This window comes from Castor canadensis, chromosome 9, assembly GCF_047511655.1.
Source record: "Castor canadensis chromosome 9, mCasCan1.hap1v2, whole genome shotgun sequence".
Classification (NCBI taxonomy): domain Eukaryota; kingdom Metazoa; phylum Chordata; class Mammalia; order Rodentia; family Castoridae; genus Castor; species Castor canadensis.
This window is the reverse complement of record NC_133394.1, coordinates 23,071,842-23,089,412: the sequence shown is the minus strand read 5'-3', so window position 1 is coordinate 23,089,412 and position 17,571 is coordinate 23,071,842. Positions and strand designations below refer to the sequence as shown.

The 17,571-nt window shown below is 43.4% G+C and overlaps 1 long non-coding RNA gene across 1 annotated transcript in view; it reads right to left on the bottom strand.

The window, feature by feature from the left end:
* The window catches only part of LOC141410722 (uncharacterized), a 55,424-nt gene extending 42,324 nt beyond the window's left edge, over window positions 1-13,100 (bottom strand). The window contains exons 1-2 of the long non-coding RNA XR_012435512.1: window positions 12,794-13,100; window positions 10,916-11,077 (exon numbers count right to left, since the gene is read on the bottom strand). This is a non-coding gene — a long non-coding RNA (uncharacterized lncRNA). The remainder of the gene's footprint in view (window positions 1-10,915; window positions 11,078-12,793) is intronic.
* Window positions 13,101-17,571: the final 4,471 nt, after the last annotated feature.

The following is a 17,571-nucleotide window of genomic DNA, read 5'->3' as shown; positions in this document are numbered from 1 at the left end:
GTGGACAAATCCTCAGGCTTCCACCATGTGTTAACCAATCAGCTTCCAGGAGGTTGCTAGAGCAGGGCTGGAGCTCTCTCGGGCAATAGCGTGCTATTGTGACGTCTTCTGGAACCTTAATTTGAGGAGGTTAGTTGGGTCATGGACAGCCTGCCAGTCACTGGGGCCTGTGAGGGCTTCTGCCTTCTTTATCCAAGAGTGATGAATCCAGGGAGTGATACCTGCAACTTTAACAACTATGGGAGTTGCTAATATTACTACATGGGGACCCATCCAACGGGGTTGGAGTCATTCCTTTTTCAAATCTTTTACCCATACTATATCCCTTGGTTGGTGGGAATGGGCTCAGTTACCCATGGGGATTGGGGTCCTTTCTAAGACTTCCTGGGAAATGTGGCATAGGGTTTTTCCTAGGGCCTGGAGATGTCGGGACCTGTCTAGATTTCCAACTTGCCTGAAGTCCCCTCTGAGCCTGTTTATTATGGGAGGGGGTCTGCCATAGAGAATCTCAATGGGTGAGTAGCCAGGTGTAGGGATACAGCATGCCCTCAGCAGGGCTAATGGTAGCATGTCTATCCAGGGGGATTTTGTTTCTAAGGTCATTTTAAGGGTTTGATTCATGTACTCTACTTTCCCTGAACTCTGAGGCCTGTACATTGTATGGAGCTTCCATTTTATTTTTAAAATTTTAGCCAAGCCCTGGACTATTTCCTCCATGAAGGCTGGTCTGTTTTCTGATCTAATGGAAAGGGGGAGCCCATATCTGGAAATAATTTCTCTTAAAAGAGCCTTTACTACCTCTCATGCTTTCTCTGTGTGTGTAGGGTAAGCCTCAACCCATATTGAGTAAGTGCAGACAAGACCCAAGAGGTACTGGTATCCTACACAGGTCTTGACCTCTGTAAAGTCCACTCCCAGGTCCTCAAAAGGCATGGTGCCTGTTGTGTGTACCCTGTGGCTTGGCTTAAGCCCCTGACTCACAGTGTTTCATGCACATGTGATGCATCTAGCACTTACTTGGGCACACAGGGTGGGGAGCTTGGGAATGAAACAGTATCTGCCCAATAGTTTTTCCAGGGCCAGTTTCCCCAAGTGTGTTAGCACATGTTGTTTTACCAGAGGGGCTGCTACAGCACTGGGAACAAAGAGCCTCTGGTCAGGCAACTTCCACCAGCCTCCTTTTTCTTTTATTCCCTTTTCATCTTTTGTCCATTGTTCTTCCTCCTTGGTGTAATTTGGGGTGGGAGGCAGCTCCAGAGCCAGCAGAAGTTTGGCAGTTTCCTTCAGCACTTCAGGGGAGGTTAGCTCTTCTGCTGCCCTTCTTGCTGCTTGGTCATCTAGGCAGTTTTCTCTACTGACATTGTCCGTACCCCTTTGGTGGCCTCTGCAGTGTATGACAACCACTTGAGGAAGTTCCCACTGTTTCCAGCAGTTGGAGGATTTCTTCTTTGTTTTTAATCTCTTTCCCCCTGCTGTCAGCAGTCCTCTTTCCTTGTATATGGCTCCATGCATGTGCAGGGTGGCAAAGGTATGCTTAGAATCTGTGTAGATGTTCACCTGCTTTCCTTCTGCATATTGTAACATCTAGACCAATGCCCAAAGTTCAGCTCATTGTGCAGACCATCCTTGAGGTAGGACTTCAACCTGTATGATGTCATTAGCAGTGGTGACTGCGAACTCAGCCTTTTACCATCCACCCTGGACAAAACTGCTTTTACCCATGAAGAATTCAAGCTCTGGATCTGAGAGGGGGGTGTCCATTAGGTCTGGCCTGCTGGAGTACACTTCATCCATTACCTCTTTGCAGTCATAATCTGGGGCCCTTCTTCTGTTGGCAGGAAGGTGGCAAGATTTAAAGTTCATACAGTCTCAAGCCTGACTAGAGGATTTTCACATAGTAGTCCTTGGTAGTGAGCCATTCTGGAACTGGTCAGCCATTTATGACTCTGCCCATTCATTGGAGCCATGACTGCATGAGGGAATTTAACATTAATGTCCTGTCCCAGGGTGAGTTTGTCAGCCTCTCTGTCTAAGTGTTTCAACAGGTAAGCCACTGGCCACTGCCATGGACCCACCATTTGAGTGAGGATCCCCAGAGCTGTGTGATTTTTCTCACAGATAAAGAGATTGAATGGTGTGTTACATCTGGCAGCCCTAGTGCAGGGGTGCTAGTTAACAGTCTCTTTATTTCCTGGAAAGCCTTTTCTTAATCTGGTCCCCAGTTTAGAGGGTCCTTTCCAGAGTCTGCTATGGCCTTGTAAAGTGGTTTGTCCAGGCTTGAATATCTGGATATCCAGATGTGACAGAATCCTGCTGCTCCCAAGAAATCTTGGACCTGAGGGATGGAGCAGATAACCTGTTTCCTCTCCAGATCCAGGGCACATCACCCCTCTGAGATGACAAATCCAAGGTATTGGACCTCTTGTTGGCAAACTTGGGCCTTTTTACAAGAAACTTTGTAGCTTGCCTCAGAGAGTCAGGCTAACAATGTCTTTGTCCCTTCCCAGCATTTCTCCTGGTTGTGGCTTGCCAGGAGCAGACCATCCAAGTATTGGAGCAAAGTACATCTTGGATTTTCTTCCGGGAAAGTTGACAAATCTGCCACAGGGCTTCCCCTAACAAAGCAGGTGAGTTTTTGAATCCCTGAGTCAGTCTGGTCCAAGTCATTTGTGTTTTCTTCCAGCATAGGTATCTCCCCATTCAAAGGCAAACAGAGGCTCGCTAACCAGGGCCAAGCAGAGGCAGAAGAAAGCATCCTTTAGGTCCAGGCAGGTGAACCAGCTTGCTTGTGGCAGTAGAAGGCTCAAGAGAATGTAGGGATTAGGGACTACTGAATGTGATAATGGGCAGTTGTTGACTGCCCACAGGTACTGAACAGGCTGGTAATCATCTCCTCCTGCCTTCTTGATGGGCAACAGTGGGGTGTTCCATGGTGATTGGCATTCGATCAATATCCCTGCATCCTTCAGCCACTGTAGGTGGGTCTGAATTGCCAGGCCTGCTTCCCGTGGTACTGAATATTACCTGGGTCTGACAGGGAGAGCCCCAGGTTTGAGATCTACTATTATGAGCACATGGTTGCAAGCCAAGCCAGGAGGCCCTTTTTCAGCCCAGACATCAGGAATCTCCTCCAGCAGTCAGATGGGCTTTGCCTGGTGATAGAGTTGCCATTCATCTTCTGTAGGCATGGTCACTACCATAATGATGGCATTTAGTCCTCTCATTGTAAGGCTTGTAGACACTCCCTGGGCAAAGGTGAGTTGGGCTCTGAGCTTTGTTAGTAAGTTCCTTTCCAGCAGAGGAATTGGGCATTCTGGAAAATACAGGAATTTGTGAGTCACCTTGTGCCCTCCTAGTTGGCATGTCCAGGGTCGGCAGAACTGCCTGGCAGTTTGGGTGCTGGTGATTCCGACTACTGTGGCCCTGCACTCAGTGAGTGGGGCCACAGGTTTAGTGACCCCTGAATGATCAGCGCCTGAGTCCACCATGAAGATCATGGTTGGCCCCCACTCTCATTTCAACTGTGGGCTCTCGGGGGCCTAGTAGTAAGGAGACCAGTCTTCCTTAGTCTGACTCAATTCCTGCTAGACCAATGAGGTCCTAGGCCTCTGATTCAGGTTGCCATCCTGTCTTCTTTCCTGAAGTAATTTTGTTAGGCTCCAATTCTGGTCCCTTGTGGTGGGGGCATTCATTCTTCCAGTGGCCAATCTCCTTGCAAAAGGCACATTGGTCTCATCAGAGTGGGGTTCTTCCACTGGGTCTCCCCTTCCATGATGGAGCTGACTGCTTGGTTAGGTCTAACTTCCCCAGTGCTGAAGCCAATTAGGACACCTTGACATTCATTTTTTTATCAGCTTCTCATTTCTCCTCATGTTCCCAGTTTACAAAGACTTTATTTGCCACTTCTAACAGCTGGGTGGCATTCATTCCAGTGAAGCCTTCAAGTTTCTGAAGTTTCCGGCAAATGTCAGCATGTGACTGGGCCACAAATGCCATTTTAACCATTTGCTGGTTTTCTGGTGCTTCCAGATTGAAGGGAGTGTACACCCAGAAGGCCTCACAGAGTCTCTCATAAAAATCAGATGGTGTTTCCTCTGGCTTCTGGATAACTGCTGCAATTTTGGACATGTTGGTAGGTCTCTTAGCTCCAGCCCTGAGCCCATGTAGAAGGGCAGTGTGATATTGAGTGAGGACTCCTTGTCCTTCTGCTGTATTGAAGTCCCAGATAGGCCAAACATCAGGGGCCACCTCTTTTGCCCAGCATCTGCATCTAGTGTTCCTTCTGGGGCCTGCCCTTGGAGCCATCAGCAAGCTTCTCTCAGAATTAGCATTGCTCTTATGTTGAAAAATGTCAGGAGTATCTGTCAGCAGTCATCCCAAGTGGGTTGATGGGTCTGAAATATAGATTCTAGGAGGTGGACCATGGCTTGGGGTTTTTCTGAATACAGCGGTGTTGTGGTCCCTCCAATTTCAATTTAAGAGGTCAGCTGTACTGAAAGGCTGGTAATAGAGGATGGAGCGTCCAGGCTGGACAGTGCCATCAGCACCAATCTGCTGTGGCCCTTGCACCTCATGGAGCAGTATTTGCAGAGCCCTGGCCTGAAGGGCCAGTGCCTGGGACAAGTGAAGGCAGCGGCTCAGGGGCTGTGAACTCAGACTCCAAGCCAGGGATGGGTGCTCAGCCTTCCAGGAGACATTTTGATCCCATAGTCTCCTGAGAATCCCTTATTAAAATGTTTAAGCACACACTCTAGGACTATAGGCTTTGAGGAACTTCCACCTATGGCAGTTAGAAGTGTCCCCTATATCCACCCTATGTATTCTCCCCTGCATCAGTGGCACAAAGACAAACAAGGGTGGGTGTCCCTTCAAGAGAAGAGACCAATCAGATGTCTGCCTGGCTGCATCCCAAAGGAACTTGGGTACCTTTTGGCATCAATGGCAAGGTCAGCCTTGTTACTCTAGATTGGGTTTCCCCCACACCGCCTTAAGCTAAGCTGTATGAGGAACTGCAGGACAGACCCACTCAGACTCTGTAGCTTTTCAGCCGTGGAGTCACAAACTCAAGCCTGAAGCAAGGATGAATCAGACCACACATTCACACACATATTCATACCAAAGTGGACTGACTTTTCCGGGGGTGGGGGGGAGGGGGGTGCTTACCAAGCCCAGATGAAATTGGTCCACTTCTCCTTGGAGTCCAAGTCAGGTCAAAACTACTCAGAGGATTGGAACACTGGGGTGAAGGAGGACCCGGAATACTGTCAGGTGGCATGCTGCCTCATTTGGTTCCTGGTCCCTCCCTACTCCAGTGCAGTCCAGCCACCAGCCTATGGCTCAAGGAGCCAGAACAGTTGGTAGGTCTCTGGGACCTCCAGAAATGTTATGGAAATATTGTCAGACAGGAAACCAAGTGACACTCAGAGAAATGGAGAACTCAGATTTTATTTTACATTGGTGGTCCCAGACAAATTCACACTCAAAATTCTGGGCCCCAAACAGGGGCATCAGGTTACAAGGAATGTGTTAGTTGTTAATAGGTGAGCCAGTGCTGGGTTAGAGATCCAGGGCTGTTTAGATAAGGGCAGCAGGGGAGATCTGTTTTGGAAAGTTTATTTACAGAAGGAGACAAAGGAAGGCAGGAATGGGTAGTTATCTCTACATGGGGCACTTTGGCTCAGCCCTGAACTCACTTTATAGCTTAACTAGCAATTTCTTATGTCCTATGGCCTTGCTTGAGACAATCTTCTTGTTCACCAGCATGCCTAGGTGCTACTGTTGCAGCCTGGGTGGGTTCTCATGCCTCCCACCCTCCAAGCTGAGGCTCCCAGGCTGGTACTGATAGGCAGGGCCAGATACTAGGGGCACAGGCACATCCTGGGTTCCACTGGGAGTCAGTAGGTAAATGGCAGCCACAGGAAGGAATCACTTTAATTTTCCAATTACACTAATCTCTACTTAAGATTAGTTAGCCAAAGGCCAGAGGTCATCACAGAAAATTCTATAGTTAGCTTAAATTCACTCACAAGCCTAATTCACTTTTCAACCTAAGAGCAATCAACACCTTAAACAACTATGTTTGGAGCAGGGAGGTTTTTACACGTGAATTTAAAAAAACAAAAACCCAAACCAAAGAACCAGGCAGAGCAAAAGCTAGGAATTTCAAACAGAAATTCTACATCCATTAGAGCAGGAACCAGTAGATTACTCAATGTCTCTCTTAACAAGACAATGACCCAAACTCAGGAAACCACCCCAGAGCCAAAAGAATCCAAAGCTAAGAGTTTCTTAGTAAATACTTTAACCTTCAAATCTGACCCTATTTTCCTCACTTTAGAGATAAGGCCTGAAGCTGATTGGGTGGGGAAAGCCCTCTCACTTGCCAGCTGGCTATCTTGGCTGAGGCCACCATTGCCAATGTGCTTCCTGGGCTATGTGGCTGCCTGGGCCTGGAAATTAGAAAGGAAGCAGAGGGAAGGGAGAAGGGAGAGAGAAAGGGAAGGTGCAGATACATGGCAGCTGCGGAAAAGAGTCAGCAGCTACCAAGTATAATAACTTAAAGCCTTAAGGGCATACTGACCACCCTCTTCACCTGGGCCAAATGGCAAACTTGTGCCCTGCTGTACTGGCCACCTCTATAATTGTGCCCTTCCGGGCAACATGTCTATCAGAGGCTTGTGGGTGTGTGAAGGCCCTGCATGTATTGAGTCACATGGGGCTGAGCTAATAAAGTACATCACAACATCTCCCAGCAGCATGCTCTGGGGAGATGCTGATGCATAAGAGGAAGGAAGGAATGGCTTAGAAGAAAACAAATCAATAAACATAGCACTTTACCTTTTTAACTCCTTTACTGGCTTCACCAAAAATGTTAATGGTGTAGTCTATGATCAGAAGATTTCCAAATTCTTTGTATCCCACTAGGAAGAATCCATGGCAGGACACATAGTTATAAATGGAGTTTATTAAAAGTTAGGGAAGAGAAATACAAAGGGAAGCATGGTGGGGCCCAGGTGGAAGCCCAGAAGCCTAGAGGGCATTTCTCCTCAATAACTTATGGGAAGGAGAGAACAAGGACACTCCCACCCAATAAGTAATGATTGGGGTGGGGCATGGGCAGTTCCCAGCCAGGTGAGGGTGGTTCCTGAGACAAAGCATGGTTAATATAAGCTGTAATGTTTGTTTGTTTGTTTCTATGAGTCCCTTGTTTAGCTTGCCTCCATTTCATTCTTCCTAATGGCTGAATAAAACTTCATTGTATCACCACAGTCTCCTAAGCCTGTATGTCTTGAATAGAAGACTCTCAAGATAACCTTGACTGAGATTTGGTCATCTGTAAGTATAAAATGCCCTCAATGTGATCAATTACAATCACAGTTCCCCTTAGCTTTTTCCTTTTCAAAGAGTAAAATTAAACTCATTAGGCAAAAAGAAATCATGTAGTCATTTTTTTTTTCAAATTATCTTTCCCTTAGGGTGCTTGTTGAGGAAGGAATTGAGAGGTAAGGGGCTCATTTGCACACTAGGGATGAATAATAATGGCTTATAATGACCATGACAATAAATACTGGCCCATGGGGTCTAAGGCTTGAATAAATCAGGGTGGGCCTACTGTGAACTAGGCTGTAGTCCAAAAAGGCACTACTAATGGGATATGCAATGATTTCTGTCATGCCTTTCCTTTAATTTATGGTTTGCTTTTTTGTGGACTTTGACTTGTAAATAACTTTAAGGAGTGTTTCCTCCAGGTAAATGCTTGTGTTCTCTTGTCTCCTGATTTGGAAATCCATAGATGCTCTGTGGAAGACCAAGAATAGGAATCTATGTCCAAAGTATGTGAGGAAGAGCTTGGAAAATATTCAACCTATTTTCACTAGAATAGGTTCACTAGAGTAAGAATGCTAAGCTTAAGAGAATGCTGTTGGAGGGTGTTTTGGGAACACTCAGCAAAGCATAGTATACCCTTACCTGCATAAAATATTTCCTGAACTGAATTCTGAGTGGAAGAGTGGAAACAATTCATGCTTATGAAGTTGGTGATATCCCCTATTCTCAAACTTACATAATGAAAGAAAGAATATCATTCTTTCATCCATAAACTGGACCAGCTTTGTTGTACAAACACACTCATAAATCACATGACTTAAATCAGTTTGTTGAAAAAAAGAGAAAATTGACTTCAAATCAAATGTTAATATTTTAAACAACCAATTAGACACTAGTATTGAAAATTAGTTGTTTGGTTAAGACCAGTTTTATGTTGTATAAAGCCATAGTTGCTTTTATTTCCTTGGGGAGAAAAAAATTAAAATTGGCTCCTTAGTATGGAATTGAATAATAAGTTAAATTGTAGAGAAAAAAATATAATTTAAAATTCACAGAGCTGAGCACTCCTTTTAAATTTTACTGTACTTCCAACTATTAAGGAATTTTTCATTTTTAGTTCTTCCCAATGAAATCAGTTAAGACAGAAAATAATTGCATAATTGTAGTAAGTGTTTCAAAGTTAATGAGAACTTTTAGAGATAATTTTTAACACATGTCTTTCCTACAAAGCCAATGGATTAATAACTAAATAGGGAAGTTACTGTAAGATACTGCCGAATAAAGACCATGCCATGTGTGGAAAAGAAAGATTCATTAGGAACCAGACTGCAGGACTGTCACTCTTTCGGGGTCAGAGTGAAGTAGCTTGGCTGAAAATGGGTAGTGGGCTTTATAGGAGGGGCCAAGCCATAGGGAGAGAGTCTCTGGTCTCAATTATCTGTGATCACCAGATGGAACAGGTTGACATGCCTGGCTAGTTGAGTAACTGGAAGTTCCTGAGTTGTTTTGCAAGCTGAAAAACAATCAGAGAAATAAGCAGGGGAGTTGGGCAAGCAGTCATAAATCAGGAGGTCTGGTTTTGGTGCTAGTTTCTGGAATTTCTGCCCACCCCAAGAATGCCAGGGACCTAACATTCCAGCCTTTTGTTGGTATTATGGGCACCGATTGCTCTAGCTGCTTTGTGCTGAGTGGGGGGCATCATTAAGGGAGGGGTTGGCTGGAATTTGAAATTTTTGGGGTCCCCAGGAGCAGAGGCTGGTGATTTTTCCCAGGCTTCATTTACAGACAAGGCCAGTTGTTAGTAGGCCGGAGAAGCATCTGGTAGGAAGTCTGTCTGCTGAGTTCCCTGAATGATCCTGGAGGCATCTAGGGTTAAAGAGCATTTTCCTGGTTTAAGGGTTTGTATTTCCATAGCATCATTACATGTGCAGCTGTTCTTCTTTCTATAGTAGCCTCTATAATGGACCTAATCAATCGTATAACCAAGGGAAGGAAGCAGGGAAGTATTGTGTATGCTCCCAGAATTAGGCCCACTGCCCCTACCAGTGTTTTAAGTGGGGTTGAAGCAGGTAAATTGATTATCATGGGAGCACACTTGACAGATGGTGTGATTGTGAGTACATGACCCAATAACAGAGCCTGCACAGGAACAGTAAGTATGGAACAATAAAGTCTTAGTAACAATACGTCCTGCCCGCTCAATGCACATGCATGGGTCACAGGAGGAGGATTTCTGGGCTGTGAAAGGAAAGCAGATAGAGAGCCAGATGAGGACTAAGAGCTTATGCAGGAGTGGAAGAGGGAGAGCATTTGCAGGAGAGGCGTAGCCACGTGGGGCCCAGCAGTGCACAAGAGTACTCATCCTTTCTTGTAGTGGAAGAATCTGAGGTTGGTGGGCAATGTTTTATCTTTAAAAGGTGCTGCCACTGGGGGTCTTGTTGAGCTTTGACGGTGGTGGGCATTGTGAGGATGACCAGATAAGGGCCAGTCCACTGAGGTCCCAGCAGAGAGTGTCAAAGATCCTTGAGGAGAACAAGATCCCTTGGTTTAACAGAAGTTGTTATGGCATGGGCAGGATCTGGTCTGCATGCTGCCTGAGAAGTTCCCAGAGGAGGTTAAGATAAGATATATACTCAGCCAGAGGAGCAGGGTCTGTTGGAGGCAAGTTTCCTAAGAGAAATGGGTGGCCATACAATTTAAAGGCAAACAGGGTCTGACTGTCAGAATGCAGGATAAATGTAGCATTTTGGGATAAAAAAGAGCTTTAGCTCATTATTTTACATAAACTGACACTTTCAACTCTGTAAATATTTGTATCATATTTAGATAAAGTATAGACACAGAACACAGTTATAAGGTGGCCATTTAAGAGACCTTTGCATGAACAAATACATAAATGAACTCTGATTTAGTAGTAGTTAAAGCTTGACAAGATCAACAGAAAACACAAATAATTACTTTGATAAAATCTTTTCCTATAACAGTTTTCTGTAGATGTTACTCAGAGGAGAACAATATTAAGATAACCTTGTCATTTTGTGGACATAGAGAATTGATTTTAGTTTGACATGACCCTAAAAATCTTTTACTTTTAAAACCTACTCAGACCTTTATATAACATACTAAACCTTTTGATGGTTTGTCTTTATCCCTCATATTTGAAACAATCATTAGAACAAACCCTTCTTTACAAGATCCTTTCTCATCCAAAAAACCACTCCTTTTTCCTTTAACTTCTCAAAAATACCTATCTTTATCCTTTCCAGTTGTTTACTTTGTAACTTGTATTTTAAAATTAACTTTTATAAGAATTTTAATTTTAAATAAAACTGTCTTTCCTTTTTGGCTGGTGGATGAGACCATCCACCCCCACCACAGAGATCTGTGAAGGATAAAGCTTACCTGAGAAGTCAGGTAACACCAAGTAGGTGACTGAGGCCTACCTGCTACTTGGATGGTTACCCTGGGCTCCTCTGAGGTGATCTTGAAGGGGCCAAGGTCCCAGGGCCACGTCAGTCTTCTGCCACCAGGCCCAAGAGGTCTGTGAGGCCTTCACTCTGTTGGGAGTGGGAGTGGGAGACTGACCTACCTTGCAGAGACAAAGAGGGGCAGTTGTCCTCCAGTGTCCATTCTGGCCACATTGTGGACAAGGTCCTGGCAGCAGGCGAGGTGAAGGCAGTGTTTTGCCCAGTGTCCCATCTGGTTGCACTTGAAGCAGGCCCGTGGAGGCATGCATTGTTGTCCAGCCAGTCTGGAAGTTGGAGGAGGAAGCCTCAGGGCAGCCATCAAGAGCTGGGCCTTTTACTGGTCTCAAGCCTCATCTCAGTTATTAAATACCTTAAATGCCATTTTTACAAGATCTCCCTGGGGGGGGTTGAGGGCCACCCTCTACCTGTTTAAGTTTTCTTAGAATATCAGGGAAGGATTGGGAAATAAAATGAGAGTTGAGAATAATTATTCCATCCTTGGAAGATGGGTCTCATGCCAAGTCATATCATATGCTTGGGTTAGGTATTTAAATTCTTTAATATAGAAGACTGAGTCATTAGAGAAGGAGTTAAATCTCTTTTCAATTTGAGAGAGATCAGTCATGGAAAAGGGCACATGAACACTGATAATGTCGTCAGCTCCTGTCACCTCCCAGAGTTAAGATAAATGAGAGTTAAGATAAAGTATAGTGGGTTAGGTTTTCTGTCAAGCATCCCAAAAAGTCGGCGGAGTTTTCAGTTGGATGCTGGATAATTTCTCTAAGTTTGTCAAAATTGACTGCCCTATGGGAAGCAGTCTGTAGCCCGCAAGGAGCCAGGTGAGCATATAGATGAGCTGGGTGTGCTTGGGAGGAGGTATGGGAGTGTGTATAGGATGCAGGTGGGGAGGAGAAGGGTGAGGGTGTAGCAGGTGCTGAGGGCAAGGCTGGCACTATTGGTTCCTGAGGAGCCGATGGTTCAGGGTCAATAGTGACTACTGTAGAAGGAGAATAGGGTGGCGGATGTTTGGGAGAGCCAGCAGGGGTGGAAGAAGGGGGGGTCTGAGTCATGGGAGGATGGGGTGGGAGAAGAGATTGAAGTAGAGGACCAGAAGGAGGAGTTGGGAGGTGGGCAGATGGAGCCCGTGGGGTCACAAGTAAGAGAAGAGTCTTCTGAAGGGGGTTCAGTGGGAGGGAGAGACACAGACTTTGAGAGGGGTTTGTCGCTGGCAAGGAGGATTTGAACAGCGTTACAAGATTGGAGCAGGGAGGGTTGAGAGCAGAGAGAAAAGAAAGCTTGGACGAATGGAATTTCGGATCTGTTGTGATGGCAGAAATTGTGAAGATCTAGAAGTGTGTGAAAATCAGAAGTACCATTTTCGGGCCATTGTGATTGATTGTCTAGCTTATACTGAGGCCAAACGGTGTTGCAGTCATAGATCAGTCACTTAGGTTTTATATCGTCCTGGAGACCAAGGGGGGAGGGTGTGGAGAAGGCATCCCAGTGGATGCATCTAATGTAGAGTGGGAGGTCCCCATAACATAGAAGGAGAGAGAGAAAGAAAGAGGGAGAGCAAGAGAGAGTAAGGCAAGTGCCTTGGTGAGTTTACTCTTCATGCCAATATAGACCTAGGTCAAGATCCAGCCTCCCTTATGTGACTCAGGCAAGGAGAGCAGAATCGTTGGTTGCTGTTTGGTCAAAGTAAGCTGGAGGGGCTGTTGAGCTCTCACCCTAGGCAGAGGAAAGGAAAACAGGGAGGGAGAGCAAGAGAGAGGAGAGAGAGAGTGAGTGAGAGGGAGGGGGAAGTGTCACCTGAACAGGTTCCCAAGGGTAGGTGTCCCCAGCCTGGGTTGCCCTTTGTAGGGAATGCCCAACTGGTTAGCCAGGCGTCCCTATGCTAAGTGGAGGAGCACCCCAGTGGGTGTAGGAGGCATACCTGGCACAGCGCCACAACTACCAGACCAGACAGAGCAGGCAGCCCCGAGGAGGGTGACACTTACCGAGTCTGAGGAGAGGAGTAGGTCAGGTGGAGGGCAGTGGAAGAGAGAGGCTAATGATGGATGGGAAAGCCGGCAAGGTAGTAAGTCCGAAATCCACAGTTTGGAGGCAGGTGGGGTCAATTCAGCTGTCTGGGTTCGGGTGAGGGCAGGACATGGAGGCCAAGGGAGCAGCCCCAAGCTGGATCATCCTGTTAACCTCTCCTGGGTTTCAGCACCAGATGTAAGGTACTGCCGAATAAAGACCACGCCACATGTGGAAATGAAAGATTTATTGGAAACAGACCACAGGACTGTCATTCTTTCAGGTTCAGAGTGAAGCAGCTTGGCTGAAAATGGGTAGTGGGCTTTATAGGAGGGGCCAAGCCATGGGGGAGGGAGAGAGTCTGTGGCCTCTGATTATCTGTGACCACCAGATGGAACAGGTCGACACGCCTGGCTAGTTGAGTAACTGGAAGTTCCTGAGTTGTTTTGCAAGCCGAGAAACAATCAGGCAGGGAAACAAGCAGGGGAGTTGGGCAAGCAGTCATAAATCAGGGGGTCTGATTTTGGTGCTAGCTTTGGGACCTTCCGCCTGCCCCAAGAATGCCAGGGACCTAACAGTTGCCACAGTTGGATTGTCAGGAAGAATTATGTAAACTAATTAACAGAAGACCTTGGAGGAAACTGGGCTCATTTATAACCTTGATTAAAAAAAAAAAAAAAGGAGAGAGGAAAGATGCCATAAAAGAACAGGAGAGAGCTCACAGGTAGAGCGCCTGCCCAGCAAGAGTGAGGCAAGGAGTTCAAACCCCGGTACCTCCAAAAGAGAAAGGGAGAAATGGATTCTCCTGGGTATGAACTTTTTCTTTTTTGTTTGCCTTCATTTATTTTTAATTATTGTTGTACTGGGGTGCATTGTGTCATTCACCAACGTTCTTACCATATACCATAGTTGAATGCACTCCTCCATCATTCTCCTTTATCCCCCTCCTCCCATTCCTGGAATAGTTTCAACAGGTCTCATTTTTCCATTTTTGTACATGAGTGCATAATATTTTCAATACATTCACCCTCCTATACACTTTCTTTTTAATCCTCCCCCTTTATATTCTTTTTAATAAAATATATGGTATCAAAAATAAAAAGCTAATGAAATATTTGCAAGACATAACATTCAAAAGATGAAATGTGCACATATGTAAGAAAAATAAGTAAGCAAATAAATCAAAAGTTAAATAAATTAGAAATTTTAAATTTTAAAACATGTTATAAGTAACAACTACAGAAAATGAAAAATGAGATTATTATTTATGCTAGGAATGTGTATATGCAAGTTGATAATCAGCAAGAAATCATTTTAAACCATTCCAAAAATCATAGAAATGTTGACACCCTTTGATACTATAATTTCACTCCAGAGAATTTTCCTAAGGATTGCCTAAAAGAATGAGCATCTACATTCATTGCGGAATATATTATTATAGTAAAATTAAAACTCTTGCTACTCAGCAATGAGAAATGATTAATTAAATTTTGGTCTACTAACTGATGGAGTATCATTAGGCAGTAATTAAATTGTTATTTATGAGGATTTTGTAGCAACCTGTGAGAAATATTAAGAGAAAACAACTGTCAAAAACCTGTAAAACTGCAGAAGAAAAGCAAAAGAATGTGGAAAAAGGAAATAACTTTGAGTGGAAATATTGAGCTGTATCTAATTTTTAGCCACATTTTTGCAGCAGCTTATTTGGGGCAGAAGGTAGTAGAGGAAAAGATTATACAGACAATCCTTTCGACTATCTTCTACTAGAATTTGAGATAGTTAAAATCAGTTCTGCTAGAACAAAGGAACTAAGCTCTGACATGGGTGGAGGCAAGATAAAAGGTGTTTCGCACAGAACCTAACTCTTCTAACTAGAACTCATCTGCAAGTTCTTAGGAGGAAAAAGTAAGACGGTACCAGAAGGCTCCTCTAACTCCTTTATAATTTTACTTACATGATTGTGTACAAAAATTGCTGCATGAATTTTATTAGAATGCAAATTCAATCTGTCTGCACAGATTCTTTGGTTGTTTTCACAAATGCCAGAGCCAATTAGAGCAAGAGTCAAAACCTAAAGACCTAGGGGCTAAATCTGCCTTGCAGATTTATGTTGGGCTGGGAAGTTTCATAACTGTTTGTGCAGATTTGCCTCACGGTGGGAGCCACAGGCTGGACTAATTCAGACATTTTTATCACTTGCCTGGATCCCAGAGGATCCCCCTGAGTAGACAATGCATGTATCAGGTACAACAAAGTTTTCAGCTCTAGATCTAAAAAGAGTTATGAATAGGCCTATCATGGAAGTTCACATGAGTCCCCTAATTTTTTAGGTAGCTCAATTTTCCCAACAAGGTCTAGGGCTATGGCAATTGACTTTGATTTCTTCACAGCATGTGCTTGCCAAGGTTGGGGAGCTAGGACTGCCTCACCCTTGTACTTTCTTCTCTTAGCCCAAGGATTAAGGTATTTTGCAGTGTTTGTATTGGAATCAAACCATACTCAGTACAAGGTTGGAATCAGTCAGCTGTCAGTTAAGTTGAGAAAACTCTAGGAAACCCTATCTTCCTTCTCTGCCTCCTACTGAAAGCCAGCTCTCAGCAACCCTTAATTGACCATTAGGCAGAAATATTCGAGCATAATTGTGTTGAGATTATTGGTAGTATATGAAGAGTCATCTGCCCCAGTTTAAGAGAAAAATATGATAATTTGAACATATTGCAATTAGGCATGCATTTAGTATAACACCTTTCACCTGAATCTGAGAGTTATAGAAATAAGCTGGTTAATCAGCAATGCATGCAGTACTTTTCATTTTAGAAATTGTAGACCACTATATAAAAGCCACAAATGGAATTTTAAGGTGTGAAAGAAAAGGATAATTCTGTCACTAAACAAATGAAATGCATTTTTTTCACAAACTAAATATGTCCAATTGGAAGAAACTGAATTTAATAGATGAAGGGGTGTGTGTGACATAGTCTATGAAAAAGCACAGATTCCCCCCCCGGCCTTGTTTCACATCTAGATTGAAATAACACATGTGTCAACACTTTTATGAATTCTGTTTTTTAGGCATCTTTAACTTTTTGGTGACATCTACTGTAAAAAGAGGAAAATGCCATGGAATCTTTGTCCAAAACTATAGTTGAGCTGCCCAGATAGCATGCACATTTTATTTCATTTTTATATTTACAATTCTATAACTTCTTTGATACTTCTCTCTAATGTAATCAATTTTCATTTAAAAAAAGGTGAGGCTATTTAAATAAGTTCCATATGTATGGTATGTGTAAATATTGGCTGGTGCTGGCAAACCCTCACCATTTTCTGGTAATTAAAGATGATATTACAATGTAATGACTTTTCTAAAAATTCAAATATTAGAAATTATTGAAGTGGATATTGAAATGTACTTTCTTATATTTAAATATGACTACTTCTGAGGACTGATTAAAGTGTTTTTGATACCATTATATTAATATTTATACTAGAATTTGATTTTTTAATGGTAATCCAAGCTTCTAATAAATTGTCATTTGACTTATTTTCCTGTTTGATGGTACTGGAGTTTGAACTCAGGGCCTCACACTTGCTAGGCAGATACTGTAACACTTGAGTTACTCTGCCAGCCCTTTTTGGTTTATTTTTGAGATCGGGTCTCCCATTTTTTCCCTGATCAAGCCTGGACGGTCATCCTCTTATTTAGCTGAGATGACAGGCATGCACCACCATGCCTTGGTTGAGACAGAGTCTCACAAACATTTTTTTTTTTTTTTTTTTTTGCCTAGACTGGTCTCAAACTGCCATCAAATCTCCACTTCAAATCTCTACCTCTTGAATAGCTAGGACTGAAGGCTTGACCTACCACTCCCAGCTGTCACCTTGACTGTCTATTCCCCATTTTAGCTATAAAAAACTAGCACAATTATGTGAAATACACATGGAAATAAACTCCTTGTTGTTCTATACCTAAAGCTTTTGACTCTGTTCTACAGCTGATGGTTGGGAAAATATGTAAACAATTCACTATGCAGTTTATGATTGTAACTAGGAAATTCTTTCAGAGGCATTTGGAAATTCAGCAACAAAGTTAGCAATTTACCCCTTCCCTTCCACCACCTCCCATTATTCAACAGCACTTCAGTGCATATCGTTATGTCCTCTACCTGAAAACATGCAACTTTCATGTTTTAACTTGTCCATGGTAAGCTATCACAGGAGCAAAAAATGGATATGGTTGAAATAAGCAAAGCCAGAATTTCATATAGTGTGATGAAAACAGGTTTAAACTTTAAAGCAATTCCTTCCCCAGTGTGATCTTTCCTGTTCTGTTATGATTTTTTAAATTTATGACCCTAAGATCCAATAGCCTACTTGTAATAATAAGCCATATAAATTAATCAGTCATTTTTACAATTATCTGAGTTAGTTAGATATTTAGTTTAATTGTTAGACAAGCATAATTATATGTAATAATTAGAATCGGCTCATTATTCCATGGATTTTTTTTTTTGATTAACAGTCATTTCTTTTAATACTAACAAAACATAAGCGGAAGTAAAAATTCCATTTATATATAGCATCCCAATTTCTAAATCAAGCTCAAGATTTACCAAATGAGCCTATGTGGATATAATGTCCTAAACGGACGTTTTAAAAACTTGGCCACTTACTGCCCCAAATGTCTCTTAGTGCTCCACTCTTCTGAATAGTCGAGGATGGAACTTCCTAGCAGTTAAACAAGACAAACACTATA